Genomic DNA, 14,312 nt, shown 5'->3' with positions numbered 1-14,312 from the left:
AAAAAAGGGGGGGGGTTCCTGGGGTCTGCAGGAAAACAGGATATAGATTAATGGAAATGGAGAAGCTTTACAGATGAACTAGATAGTAAGGAACTGCAGAAAAACAGGATGTAGATTCATGGAAAACGAGAAGCTATCTGGAGGAACTAAGTATATAGGAGAGAAGTAGGAACAAGAAGGCATTACCTTTGCGGGAGACAGGGTGTATTTCAATGGCTCGGCTTGGGAAATCACTGGACAAACATCATCCTAGGGAGGAAACCGTCTATCACAGTACACATCTAAAGTTCTCCAGTATCCTAGGTACAGAATAATTTACCTCCTTGAAGTTGCTCCGGCCCACAAGCCTGAGAGATGTTTGTGGCAGATTAACAAGGGGCTCTTTATTTGAAAGAGATACAGGGATCAGAGAAAAAGGCAAGAGACTATCAGACCGTGGTTATCTGCCGAGCTAATCCGGCCCTCGGCAGGATTTGGCCTGCATCAAACCTTAACCTAGTGGGGCAATGCCCTCAACCAGGCCTCATGGCTCCCAACACTTGCTTTTTTATAAGAACAGTTCTTTTGGATCTTATGGTCTCACTTAACCTTAATCATTCCCTTAAAGGTCCTATTCTCCAGATGTAGTCACACTGGGTGATAGGACTTCAACATATGAAGCTTGGGACATAATTTAGCCCGTAACATCTCTGGAAGTGCTCTTGCTAGGAGAACCAGTATTGCAGTTGTTATCAAATCTAACAAATTCTTTCCAGTCCTTTCTTAATTTTTTTAGCATTTGACATTGTTGACCACTTTTTCACGAAAGATCCTTAGCAACTGGATTTCATGGCACCTTTCCAGAGCTCTAATGTAACCATCTCATTGGCTGCTCCTGCTCACCCTCTGGTATAACTCTTGGCTTCAGTCCTTTAAATATCAACGTTTCTCACAGTTCTGGCTTAGACTTTCTCTTCACTCTTCTATTCTCAGTGACTCTTACGGTTTAAAGTATCAGTATTCTGATGAACACTCTCCTGGGCCCTAGACTTATTCACTTTGATGTCCTGTGGGCACTCCACCATTCTATTGGCTCTCAAGCAAAATACCTTCAGCTTATTTTTACTCTAAAGATGGTGCTACCAGTCACCTCAATTCTGAGTCAGAAACCTAGCCCAATCCCTCCCAAAAGCTCTCAGCTCTTCCTCCTGTGTGCTTCTCAATACTTGAGGCACCTAGTGCACTCTAAAGTGACTATTTCCTTGCCTGAATGCCTGCCAATCTGGAAACTTGTTGAGGGCTCAGAGTATGCTCCCTGTTATATCCTCACCCTCCAACACACTGAATGACATATTGGTGGATAAATTCTCCAGATGGAACAGGATTTGGAAGTACCAGTGGACACCATACTGCACCATGTGTGTCCACATACTCATGAACCGCAGGCCCAATCCCACACGTGGTGTTAGATGGAGGATGGGCAGTAAATTACCCTGCCAATTGAGAAGGTAGTTTGAAACCAGAAAACAAAGCAAGCAACTCCATACAGTTTACAATTTTATTTAGGGTAACTCACTGATGGGATCAGATAGGGAACAATCCAGGCATCCACACAACTATTTTCCATGAAGTCCAGACTTTAGTCCCCAGATTTTATAGAGCAAGGGGATGCAGAGGGCATTGTGGTGAAGGCAAAGGCTCGGATATGTAGCAGACATGATGCAATCTGTGCATGGTAGGGTGGGGTGGGCATAGAAAACTGTTATCCCTAGTAGATATTTTAAAAATTAACTACATAGGGGCACCTGGGTGGCTCAGTTAAGCGTCTGCCTTCTGCTCAGGTCATGATCCCAGGGTCCTGGGATCAAAGCCCACATGAGGCTCCCTGCTCAGCAAGAAGCATGCTTCTCCCTCTCCCACTTCCCCTGCTTGTGCTCGTGCTTTTTCTCTGTCTAAATAAATAAATAAATAAATAGAATCTTAAAAAAAAAAAAACCTATATCATGGGGATACACCATAGAATGTACAGCAATTATCAATAGCACAAAAAATGTACACCATGATTCAAAGGTGCGACAAGTACACCTGCTACTATACTTCATGTGTCATGTCATGAAAGTGAAAACAGCACATTGGGTATAAACAGAAAACCTTATCCAGTCATAGGTGGGGATATAGGATGGGGCTGGAGTTAAAGCAGTCCTGAGCTGGGAATAATGCAAAGTCCTGTATCTTTACATAAAAAGAGCCTTGGAACACTCTTTTTTCCCTCCATAGCATGGCTATCATGTTTTATATTTCACTATGCTATCTACAGAAGTATTATGTGAGTATAAGGAGTTACAAATACAGAAAGTATAGGTTCACACAACTTAATGTAGAGACAACACTGGCTGGTGCCATTGATGTATATTCATAAATGCCTCCAGAGAGGCATTATTGGTCACACACCAATAAAATCCCACATCTGCAACACCACAAATGCTACCATGCATTGTCCTTTCAAATATAGGAAGTCTTCAGCCACATATAAATCTTTTTGTTACCTAGTCAGACTTAAACTCTACCAGTTACTGAGACACTATTGATTACAAGTTGACCATCTAGATCTTAGGTTTTAAAAGCATAAAAGAACTGTTTCCCTAAAGTTTTCTTTGTTTCAAGGAGTACAGTGGATGGAGCTACAGAATACACTAGTACAGACAACCCCTGGATATATCCATCAGTGAACCTACTTTATGCCTGGTTTCCATTTATACAACGAGTAAGGTATCTTCACCATACCCAGGGTAGTTCCTGATTATGGGGAATTCGTTATCTCTTTATTCCATCATCAACTCCACCATCCTTTTCCCCATATTTAAAGGTCCCTGGAGATTGTAAGACAGTAATATACATGACAGAAGTATTCATGAATCATCCAACTCTATTGGTGGTGTTACAAGTGATGTGGCCATTTGAGAGGCAAAGAAAATGCTTAAGAATCACACACACATGCAATTGAATTTATTTGCTGAATTATGCCTTTTAATTCCTTTTTAAATACCTCTTAAATGCCTTTTAATTTAATGAAAGGCTTTGCAATATCACGTTTTCTTTTTGTTGGTATAATCGCTTTATTAGTTCAAATCAAGGAACTTTAAGCCATCATGATGATGCACTACTTAGTTCTTCTATTATGTAGCTGAAATTCAGCAATTTCATTCCTCTGAAATAACAGTAGAATAATACATTTCCTTAAATTGATTGTATAACAGACTCCACCTCCACAGAGAATCATTACTAACGTTGTTAGTTTCCATCTTTAGGAGAAGGTGGAAGGTCACAACATTTTTGCCTTGGTTATCAGACTTCCTGTATAACCACTGCAAGGCAAGATGGTCTTTAAAAGGCCACGTACCGCTTACTCCCTGACACCCCAGGCCTAGGGGTTGAAGGTGTGGCAGGGATACTCAACACCAAAACTCAAGTCTGAAGGTGAGCCTGTCCTTTAGGCTACTAAACCCCTAAGGGAGAACCTGAACTTCCAGTACCCAGCTCTGCCACCTCTAAACTGGGACACTTTAAGTGAAGCCACCGGGATAATTTACAAAATCCCATATAACCCATAAGAGACTACCATTAACAGCTCTGGGAATTAAGTGTGGAAAACCAGCATAAAAATGACATTCCACAGAACTGAAAGGCTTTGGCTCCAATCAACTTGTAAGCGAGGATCTATAGAACTACAGGTCTGTTACCCAGTCAGAATGCTGCCATTTTTCACTGCCCACAGGCAGTGTTAGTTTTTGGAGGGCAGAACATACCCTGACTAGGAAACCCCAAACAAAGTCCTAAAAGCCAATCATGAGACACCCACCTTGGGCACAAGATAGATACCAATCTCTATACCTGCTGTACAGGTAGAGAGCATCTGCCTCAAATCTGTCTGAAATTCATAAGGTACCTCGGTATTCCATCTCTTAGTTACCTAAGGGAAGAAGGCACTCATACATTAAATTATCCAAGTTGCTTAAAAACAAAGGGAAAACAGAAATCAAAAAACATCCTTCAAAACAAACAAACAAACATCTTTCAAGAAAAATCTACCATTCAGGATACTATTCTGTATCATTCTATAGTCCAGAAAAACAATCATTTGAAAACAAACAGTAATAGACACAACCTAGACCATTCGGCCTGAAAATTATAATCTTAGCTGTGTGACCAAGAGTGAACTGAAGTTATCTTCTTCACAGGACTGTGATAGGATGGAAAAAAACATGTACACTCTGATAGGAAATGAGAGCAGAGGCAAATAAGACTTTAAGAAGACTAAAGGTAAGATCGACAGTGTTCTGGTTTAGAAACTAAGGCTGGAACTTAATTAAATTTCCCCGGGGGTCCTTATGCGTCCCATTCATCACTTACTTGCTTTATCTCATTTTTGCTCCCCAGTATAATCATCCCCCACGCTGTACATTGGGCCCTTCCTACTCTTTTGAGCCCTCTCCCTAAACATAGGGTGATCCAAACTCAAGCTTCAACCAGGTGTTCATGACCTGCTAGTCCAGTCCTCCCACTGACAACTACACAGTAAAGCAAGACAACTTTCTTTCCCAAGCTTCCTTGTCCATGGATGTTATCATTTTCTCTAGGTACAAGTTCAAACCCCAGCCTTTTTTTTTTCTTTTGACAGAGAGATAGAGAAAGAGCACAAGCAGGCAGAGCAACAGGCAGAGGGAGAGGGAGAAGCAGGCTTCCTGCTGAACAGAGAGCCCAATACGGTGCTCAGTCCCAGGAACCTGGGATGAAATCCTGAACCAAAGGCAGACACTTAACTGACTGAGCCACCCAGGTGCCCCTCGAGCCTTTTTATTTTTCCCTTAAAGAATCAGTTTTGTTAATGGATTCTCTGAGATTTTACCTTTTACTCCCATGTGAGTTAGGATCCTTTATATCCAATGTTCAGTTAAACTGACTTTATACAGGGGTTTCAGCCATATGGACATGCTTCAAATTCCTCCTCCACTATACTTCCAGCTGAAGAGGCCTAGAGCACATTTCTTCCTGTCCCTTCTCCATTCAATTTGCTTTGGGCACCTCCTTACTGCCTACGGACAAAAATCGCAAAAGGAAAATTTCTACTATTTTAGCCCAGTCTGTTTAGACCCATTTGCCCAACTTGTCGCAGGTCTCCCTTCTGGCTGATTCTTCTCAAGCTCAACCCCTGAAACAAACTTGACCTCTCCTGGCTCACCAATCCAGCTCTTGCTACTGTCTCCAAACCACAGCCCTCAAATTTGTATCAAAATTCACCGCCTCCACAGGGACTGCCCTTTCTCAGCAACTTCACCTAGCTCTATGTGCATGACTCTTTTCTCTTTCCTTTACCACCACCCAGCTTTCCATCAACTCCTATAGCTCTTTGTTTCAAATTACATCACAGTTTCCTAGAATGTAGGATCTCAAACCTGGGATCTCTCCCAATCCTACAAACATGGGCACCTACAGTTGTTTAAGAACATACTTCCAAAATAAATAAAATCTTTTTTAAAAAAGTATTTCTTCATTATCTTGAGAGACAGAGATCACAAGAAGGCAGAGCGGCAGGCAGGGGTGGGGGAAGCAGGCTCCCCGCTGAGCAGAGACGCCAATGTAGGGCCCAATCCCAAGACCCTGAGATCATGACCTGAGCCAAAGGCAGAGGCTTAACCCATTGAGCCACCCAGGCGCCCTGAAGAAATACTATTGATCTATGGCTGCCTTTGCATCCAGGACCCAGTGGGGAACCACCACAGACAACAACAAAATGGGATGAGTCCATTAGTCACTTACATTTTCAGGGCTTGGGAGAGGCTCTCTTGGACTCCAATCCCTCCTGCATGGCCATGGTATGTTCCCCTCGGAACCTGCCATCCTGTCCTGTCACTTTGCACACCACAGGGATGTTCTCATATTCTCCAAGATTTAACCTGTCCTTTTCTCTGGTGCTCCACACAATAAGTTGGGGAGGGAGAGAGCACTCAGCTGGCATCCTGATAACCCTGCCAACCTCATGATTAATCCTCCCTTTGGAAGACATCTCACAGCTCAGTGGACTAACTTCTTCCAAGAGGCATTCTATCTGATACATTTCATCTTCAGCTTCCTCTTCCAAATCATAGTCTTCTAAATCATTGGGAAGTACAGTGTTCAAGGTACCATTTTTCTTCAATAAATAGACTGTGTTCCCACTTGAGAAGTTTCTCAGGAACTTCTGCTTCCTGCCTTTCAGTTTTTTAAATCTTTGCACACTTTTTGAAGTTCTCATGATCCTCCTCCTCAATCTCATCATTCATGGTCATTTCTTCTTCATCTGTGTTCAGTCTCCCATTCCTGATGGTCCTTCTCCGTGATCCCTTAGTTTTGCAATCTGGAAATGACTCTTCCATCGTTGGAAGGCATTTGCTCAAGGGATCTCTCCAGCTGTGCATCCTGCCACCAGCTCCTATCACACTGAATCCCTTCATCTACCGGCCTGCTATTCATCTGGACCAACCAGGCAGAGCTAGACACATGCTTTGAGCAGCTGTCCCTCTTCTCTCCACCACCTCTTCCAGTTCTCCACATATGAATTCTTCTTCTGTTGTCTTTTTGCTCTCTGATGAGGACTCAGGAGATTTCTCATGCTCTGCATCCTGCCACTGGCTCACATCACACTGAATGCCTTCATCAACATGGCTGAACTGGGCGAGGGAGGTAGGGGGGAGGACATAATTCTCAGGGTAGCTGTTGCTCTCTACAACTTCACCTTTGCCCACTTTCACAGGGAAGCCATGGCCCCCACTACCATTGTCTGGCATGCTTTCCCCAAAGTGAACAGGACTCCAGGTTTTGAACTCTAGGCTCAGGTCCTCAATGGCTTTATTGCTGGAGCAGACTGGCCTTTCCTGCTGAGCTTATCGCCATCTCCAGAAGACTGGCACAGACTGGAATTCAGAGTATCCTGGATTTCGTCTCTGTCTTTTGCTTCATCTAGAGAGGACAGGAATTGGAGAACAGCTGCATAGCCTTTTTCTTTACCCAAGTTCATGTCCATGATGGAACCCAACTTTACCACCTCATCACTTCTTACACCATGACACTGTTCCAAACACAGAGTGCTTTCTTTGTCTTTACACATAATGCCATCTGTACCTTCGTGACAGTTATGAAGCACACTTCTCTCCCGAGAACTCTGAAATCCTACAATGCTGCACCATGATGTCTGGCATGGCTTTACCATAAGCCAGGTCATACAAATGGATAGTTTCCTTCAAAGTCTCCCACAGCTGTGTTACAGAGGATCCTTTGCATTGCTCTAGCCCCACTTTCCCTTTCTCACATGCATAGTTTACTTGAGGTGGTGTTCTATTTATGGTGTTAGGAAAAGGGTTCTCACCATGTAGCTGCTGCTTCTGGGCAACAGAAGACAAAACTCCATCTGTTGCTTGAGGAATGTTTTCAGTTTCTATGTCACTATTAGAAGTTGGGATACTGGTCACCATATCACCTTCTGAGTGGGTGTCTTGTTTCTGAGACTTGTTTTCAGCCTGATGAGGTTCAGTCTGAGTCTCCTTCATCTTCATTTTCTACACTGCTGGAACTGTGCTGTGGAACAGCACACTGCTACACTGTGATGGACTGTGTTACACTGCTGGAACTATGCTGTGTTACAAAACATAGGTCTTTGGTTAAGGGCAGTGGGCAATGGGGACTACGGGATGAGGAAGCCAGGAGACTCAATGAGTATCACTGAATATGGGAAATACAGACTTCCATTTCTGAAACCTAGGGTGAGAACACAGTAGTTAGCCACTCGGTCTCCTGCAGCCAGTCACAACATTCAGCCAGGATGCAGCCAGCTGACCACACCAGTTGGTCAAATATGCAGTGTTTTCAACACCAATTGGTAGCTACTGGCCCCCACTTCTCCATGGATATCCTCAGGATTTGACAAGGGAAAGGGCAATGACCAGAACCATGGGGCCTCCAGTACGTTCCTTCACCACGAAAGCAGGCATCTGTTCTGATGGGTTGGTCGCCAGGCTATCAGATAGTCAGTGTTTTATGAATCACCCCTACTTAGTAGTGACTCTTTTTCAGAGAGACCTAGCACCCAGGAAGAGTAATTTAGGATTGCTGTGGCTGTGGAAAGAATAATTATGTCAGCTCTTATAAAGCAAAGAAGAACAAAAGTTCTTTGTATGTACAGGCCTTTCTAAACCTTTTTATTCAGCACTACTCATTCACAGACCCATCTTCCCCTGTTTTCCAGTCTTCAGAAGTAAAGAGGGCAATGGTGCCAATAATGCCAGACACATTTCTGTCATACAAATTCATGTGGGGAATGGCATTTGATTTCGTAAGACAGATTTATACAATTGACAAAGATAAAACTTCTAAGTCTATAAAAGCAATAGTTAACTGAGATCTGCATTGAGCAGGCAATTTACTCAATATGGTGAGGTTGATCTTATGAAGTAAATTTCGCTGTTGGAATGCACCAAAATGCTTCTTGGACCTGGCCTAAGGTATTTATACATACATGTTCATGAATTTCTTCCTTTATTGAAAGGAAGCAAACAAATCTCAGCTTGGACCTCAATATGGTCTACAGAGGTTAGAAGTCAACAGAATGAAGTTCATGTAACTACAGACAGACACAACTTCCCACCATACATGTTGCACTATATCACACATTGGAACAAAATACCTTAATAGCAGGTCCCTGTCACAGTACTCTATCAGTCATCCACTACAAAAACTTAGAGGTTAGAGCTGGGGTTTTTTCTTTCCCCTCACTGGTCAGCAAAATCTCTTGCTATTCTTTAATACCTTCCCCCTTCCATTACCATGCAAAGGACTTCAAGTTTTCTCCCACATTTTTACCTCAATAACTACTAGTCAATTTCTTGACCCAACTTCCTGATATACCATAGATTAATGATCCATACTACTACTAGAATTATCTTTCTAGCCCAATTCTATCTAGTCCCTCACTCCAGGGAAAGTAGTTGAAGGGTGTGTCACTGCCAGTGAGGAAATGAGGAACAATGACCACATTTCTTAGGATCCCCAAAGGTCCTCATTATGTGATGTCACTCTTTCATCTCACTCTCCCCCTAAGCCTGTAGGCTCTAGTTATACGTAGGTTCTCCCATAGGCCGACTACTCTTCACTTTTCTGGGACATCCTCTTTCCATACTCCCTTCCAACTGCCACAAAAATCTTAAAGAAAAAAAAGAAGGAAAGGATAAAAAAAATACAAATCCCACACTTTGTGACAACAGATGGACTTTGAGGGCATTTTCTTAAGGGAAATAGGTTGGACAGTGAAAGCTAAATGTTATGTCTCACTTAATACATAAATTCAGCCCTCTATTTCAATTGTACAGCATGGTGTACTGCATATGTAATTAACATTAAAAGATGGTAGATGCTGGATTTTGGTTGTGTAAGAAGCTTGCAAGTCACTTACTCCAAACAAAATAAAAAGCCGAACTGGAAAAAAAAAAAAAAAAAATCAAGAACACTTCTCAGATCCTTTGCAGCACGTTACAGGGCAAAGTGCTACCCACAAAGTTGGAGAGATATGTGAATACAAACACAAATAATACAAATACAAAGCCTCAGAAGAGGCTAGTTAACTACTGGAACAAAATCCAAGAGATAAAAACTCTATGAGAACTAGTAGTAGGGTAGGGAAAATAGAAACTGATACTGACAAATTGTGGGCTCAGGGTCAACACATCTGAGAGTTAAAAACTTGAAGGGGACCCTTTGCTTTTCTGAGTTTTATCTTCAGTACCTCAACTAATTTCTCACAGTAAATCTAGGAGAAAAATCCCCTGTGCTTCCCACAGGGAGAGTGGGAATGAGGAGGCATTGTGACACATGCCAGAAAAAGTCTATTCTTTTTTTTTTTTTTTTTTTTTTTTTTTTAAAGATTTTATTTATTTATTTGACAGACAGAGACCACAAGTAGGCAGAGAGGCAGGCAGAGAGAGAGGAGGAAGCAGGCTCCCCGCTGAGCAGAGAGCCCGATGCGGGGCTCGATCCCAGGACCCTGGGACCACGACCTGAGCCGAAGGCAGAGGCCTAACCACTGAGCCACCCAGGTGCCCCAGAAAAAGTCTATTCTTAACAAGGTCATATCTCAGAAGAGGCTAGTTAACTACAGCCTAACTGATGGGGGGTGGGGGGGGAGAGGCAAATACTTGTCTCAAAAACCCACCCTAACTCTTCCCTACCCAGTGAGAGAAGGAAAGTGATCCCTGTCTCACCTCCACAACTTAATACATTACTAAAGGCCTGTTTAAAGCATTTCCTTTTATCCAGTACAGAATGCCTGACAATCAAGAAAACATCACAAGATATACTGTGATGTTAACAAAAAATTGTTTTGCTTACAAAAAATTCATTTTAAATATGAAGACAGTAGGGGTGCCTGAGTGGCTCAGTCAGTTAAACTTCTGACTCTTGATTTCAGCTCAGGTTCATCTCAGGGTCATGGGATCAAGCCCCGTGTTGGGCTCCACATGCAGCATGGAGCTGGCTTGAGAATCTCTCTCTCTCTCTCTCTCCCTTTGCTACTCCCCCCTTTCTAAAATAAACAAATAAATCTTTAAAAATAAATAAATATGAAGACAGGAATGACAAATAAATACATGGAGAAAGAAATACCACACTAATACTAATCAAAATAAAGTGGACAAGTTTCATTTCTCTCAGACAGGACAGACTTCAGAGCAAGGAAAGTGATCAGGGATAAATAGTGGCATTACATGAAACATCAATTCTCCACTGAAACATAACAATCCCTAAAGTGTATGCCCTTAATGGGGTGAAACTATGGGAGGCAAATTGATAGAACTACAAGGAGAAATAGAGTGATCCACCATTCCTATTGTGAGTCTTTAACACTCCTCTATCAAAATAAGGCAGATGTAGTGGGTAAAAAAAGCCGCAAAGACAATAGAACACAACACCTCCCTCAACCAACTAGAAATAACTGACATCCACACATATTACTTCATCCAACAGAATACACATCTACTCACACCCACATGGAACATTCATCAAGACAGACTACACTGTGGACCATAAAACACTTTTTACAAATTAAAAAGCATATTAAGCATACAGTGTCTGCACTTAGCATAAAACTGAATATAGAAAAACAAAGATCACTGTAAAATCCCAAATACTTTGAGATTAAATAACTACTAAGAAACACTGAATCAATGAAGAAATCTGAGAAGCTAAATATTTAGAACTAAGTGAAAATACAATTGTCAAAATTTGTTGGATGGCACCAAAGCAGTGCTTTGTAAAGATCTAAAAATCAATCGTCTAGCCTCTAACTTAGGAAAGACAAAAGAAATACTATGAACTCTGTTCCAAGATCCCATAACCTAGACAAAATTGACCATTCCTCTTTTTTTCTTTTTAAAAAAAATTTTATTTTTTAAATTTCTTTTCAGTGTCCCAGAATTCATTGTTTATGTACCACACCCAGTGCTCCATGCAATATATGCCCTCCATAATACCCACCACCTGGCTCACGCAACCTCCCACTCCCCTCCCCTCCAAAACCCTCAGTTAGTTCCTCAGAGTCCACAGTCTCTCATGGTTCATCTCCCCCTCCAGATTCCCCCAACTCCCTCTCCTCTCCATCTCCCCATGTCCTCCGTGTTATTCCTTATGCTCCACAAATAAGCAAAACCATATGATAACTAACTCTCTCTGCCTGACTTTATTCACTCAGCATAATCTCTTCCAGTCCTGTCCATGTTGATACAAAAGTTGGGTATTCATCCTTTCTGATGGAGGCATGATACTCCATAGTATATATGGAACACATCTTCTTTATCCATTTGTCCGTTGAAGGGCATCTTGGTTCTTTCCACAGTTTGGCAGCTGCAGCCATTGCTGCTATGAACATTAAGGTACAGATGGCACTTCTTTTCACTACATCTGTATCTTTAGGGTAAGTACCCAGTAGTGCAATTGCAGAGTCATAGGGTAGCTCTATTTTTAATTTCTTAAGGAATCTCCACACTGTTTGACCAATTCCTTGAAAGGCAAAGATTGCCAGATTCACACAACTAATAAGGGACATTTGTATAGGCCTATATCTAATAAGTTAATCTATTAAGGCCTATATCTATTGAATCAATAACTGATTACCTTCCAGAACAGAAAGTGTCAGGCCCAGAAGGGCTCACTGGTGAAATCAACCAAACACATGTAAATGTACTCAACCAATGTTTGACAAAGGAGCAAAGAGAATACGATGGAGCAAAGATAGTCCTCTCAATAAATTCTCCTGGAACAACTGGACACACATGCCAAGAAGTGATTCTAGACACAGACCTTACAACAAACACTCTTCACAAAAATTAACTCAAAATGGACCACAGACCTCCATGTAAAATGTGGAAACTATTAGACCTAGAAGTTAACACAAGAGAAAATCTAGATGATCTCAGGAATACTGACGACTTAGCTACTATACCAATCCACAATCCATGTAAGAATTGACACTTGTGTAACTCTGGGCCAGTCTGGGACTCTGAGCCTCTGTTCCCTCGTTTATGAAACAATGAAAACAATAATACCTAGCTCATGGAGCTGTTGAGGTCAAATGAGAGAATCTACTTCCAGTATTTGGCAGAATAACTGGCATATAGGTAGAATTCAAATTTTCTATTAAGGTGAACTTCAATCACTGACCCTGTGTGCTGCCATAATCTCTTTTGCATCAGGACAGGGTGAGGGAAGGGAAGTCATGGATTTGAAGGTATTAGAAACCCTCAGGCATTGCTTGAAGGGGAGGGTCCCTAACCCCACTGAGCTTCTTGAATTTCTTACCTGCCCCAGGAACACAGAACGGATTATAGCTGGGATTCTGGTACCAAGAACTCGGGTAAGTCTGCTGGCCCACGGCATGCACACAAGAAAAGGTTCTGGCGTTACCGCCCTCAAAATGTGCATTGTTTTCTGAAGAGGAATTCATTTTCTAGGCTGAAAAACAGGTGTTCATATTAAGGAAAGGGCAGTGGCGCTCAGCCCTGTATACTGCCGTGAAGGGAGAAATCATCCTAGTTCCCTTTCAGAACCCCAAACCTGGGTGGCAGGGTCCTCACCGTCTCTTCCCACTCGTCTGGGATCGGGGCACAGGGTTGCACTGCACTGAGGATCTGAGCAGTGCTGCCCAGGGACGGGGCCGCATCTTGCCAAAGCATCTCAGCTCCCAGAGCAGCAGCAGCAGCAGCAGCAGCAGCAGCAGCAAAGTAAGACTGAAGCCTGGGAAGCCAAGGGGGAAGCTGTACGGCGCCTGGAGCGCCCCGGGCAGCGCCCAGGAGCTCCACCCGGGGCAGTGGCTTGGACCCGGCCTGCGGGTACTGGTCTTTGGCCTCACCGCCAGCATGCCTACCCCACACCACCTCCTCCCCAGTCTGGAGGAGCCCATCCCCTGAGCCCAGGGTCTCCTTACCCACGGCTCACCCCCACCCCCCACCCCGCCCAGCCCCGGTCCCACAATCCAGTCTACTCCGCTCCCCCGGGATCCGCAACCCAGCACACCCATCTGCTCCAAACCTACCTCCGTGACCTGCAGAGTCTCTGGCACCGGGTGTCCTGGCTCGGGCCCTTACATACCCTGGTTGGCACGTGCTGCCTGTTGCGCAGGTGCAGCTCTAGCGCAGATGGCCCGCGCATGCGCTCTGGACGAGGCCCGCCCCCCAGGCTGCCTTGACTGAAGGCACCTGAGGAAACTCGCGGGGAGCTTTCTGCACCATGTGAGCTCCAATGCGTGCACACCCAAGTGTCGGTGCCTCCAGAGGATGGATCAGTCCCTGTCCCTTTTTCTCTCCCAGACTGTCCCTTCCATTTGAGTGTGTTCCGTTAGGACAGCTTCGGACACCTCCTCTGAGCTCCTGGTGTCCCTCGGGCCTAACGCCCCAGACACAGGAAGAGGAGCTGACGGAGAAGGAGAGGGGAAGGAGGAAGCCAGCCTGGTCGGTGCAGGAGTTTCACAAAGGAGGGGCGCTCCAGCCTGCTTCCCGCTGAGGCGAGTAAAAACCAGGGGAGCAGAACCTGGCAGTTAAGGCGCCATTGGTTGGGAGAGTGAGGGACAGGGGGCCTGGAGAAGTCGTCTGTGAGCTGGTAGGTTGGCAGGTTGAGGGAGAAGCTGGCACACACGGACTCCGCTTTCTTTGCACGTGGGAGAAAGGAAAGTCTTCCAGGAGAGTAGTTACCGGGAGTCGTGGGGTTGGAAGGACGATTGTGACGTTGTTGTTTTGTTTGTTAAAGGTAGAGATTTCGGT

General features: G+C 43.8%; 1 long non-coding RNA gene across 2 annotated transcripts in view; it reads right to left on the bottom strand.

Annotated features, from left to right (window-relative positions):
• Positions 1-14,312, bottom strand: part of LOC123387032 — a 23,305-nt gene extending 8,993 nt beyond the window's left edge. The window contains exons 1-3 of one of the 2 annotated variants that reach the window (XR_006601380.1): positions 13,589-14,312; positions 13,131-13,290; positions 12,856-13,008 (exon numbers count right to left, since the gene is read on the bottom strand). This is a non-coding gene — a long non-coding RNA (uncharacterized LOC123387032). The remainder of the gene's footprint in view (positions 1-12,855; positions 13,009-13,130; positions 13,291-13,588) is intronic. The other variant, XR_006601379.1, reaches the window with a different exon arrangement.

This window comes from Mustela putorius, unplaced genomic scaffold, assembly GCF_011764305.1.
Source record: "Mustela putorius furo isolate JIRA1106 unplaced genomic scaffold, ASM1176430v1.1 tig00003845_pilon_pilon_pilon, whole genome shotgun sequence".
NCBI lineage: Eukaryota > Metazoa > Chordata > Mammalia > Carnivora > Mustelidae > Mustela > Mustela putorius.
This window is presented reverse-complemented; position numbering and strand designations above follow the sequence as displayed.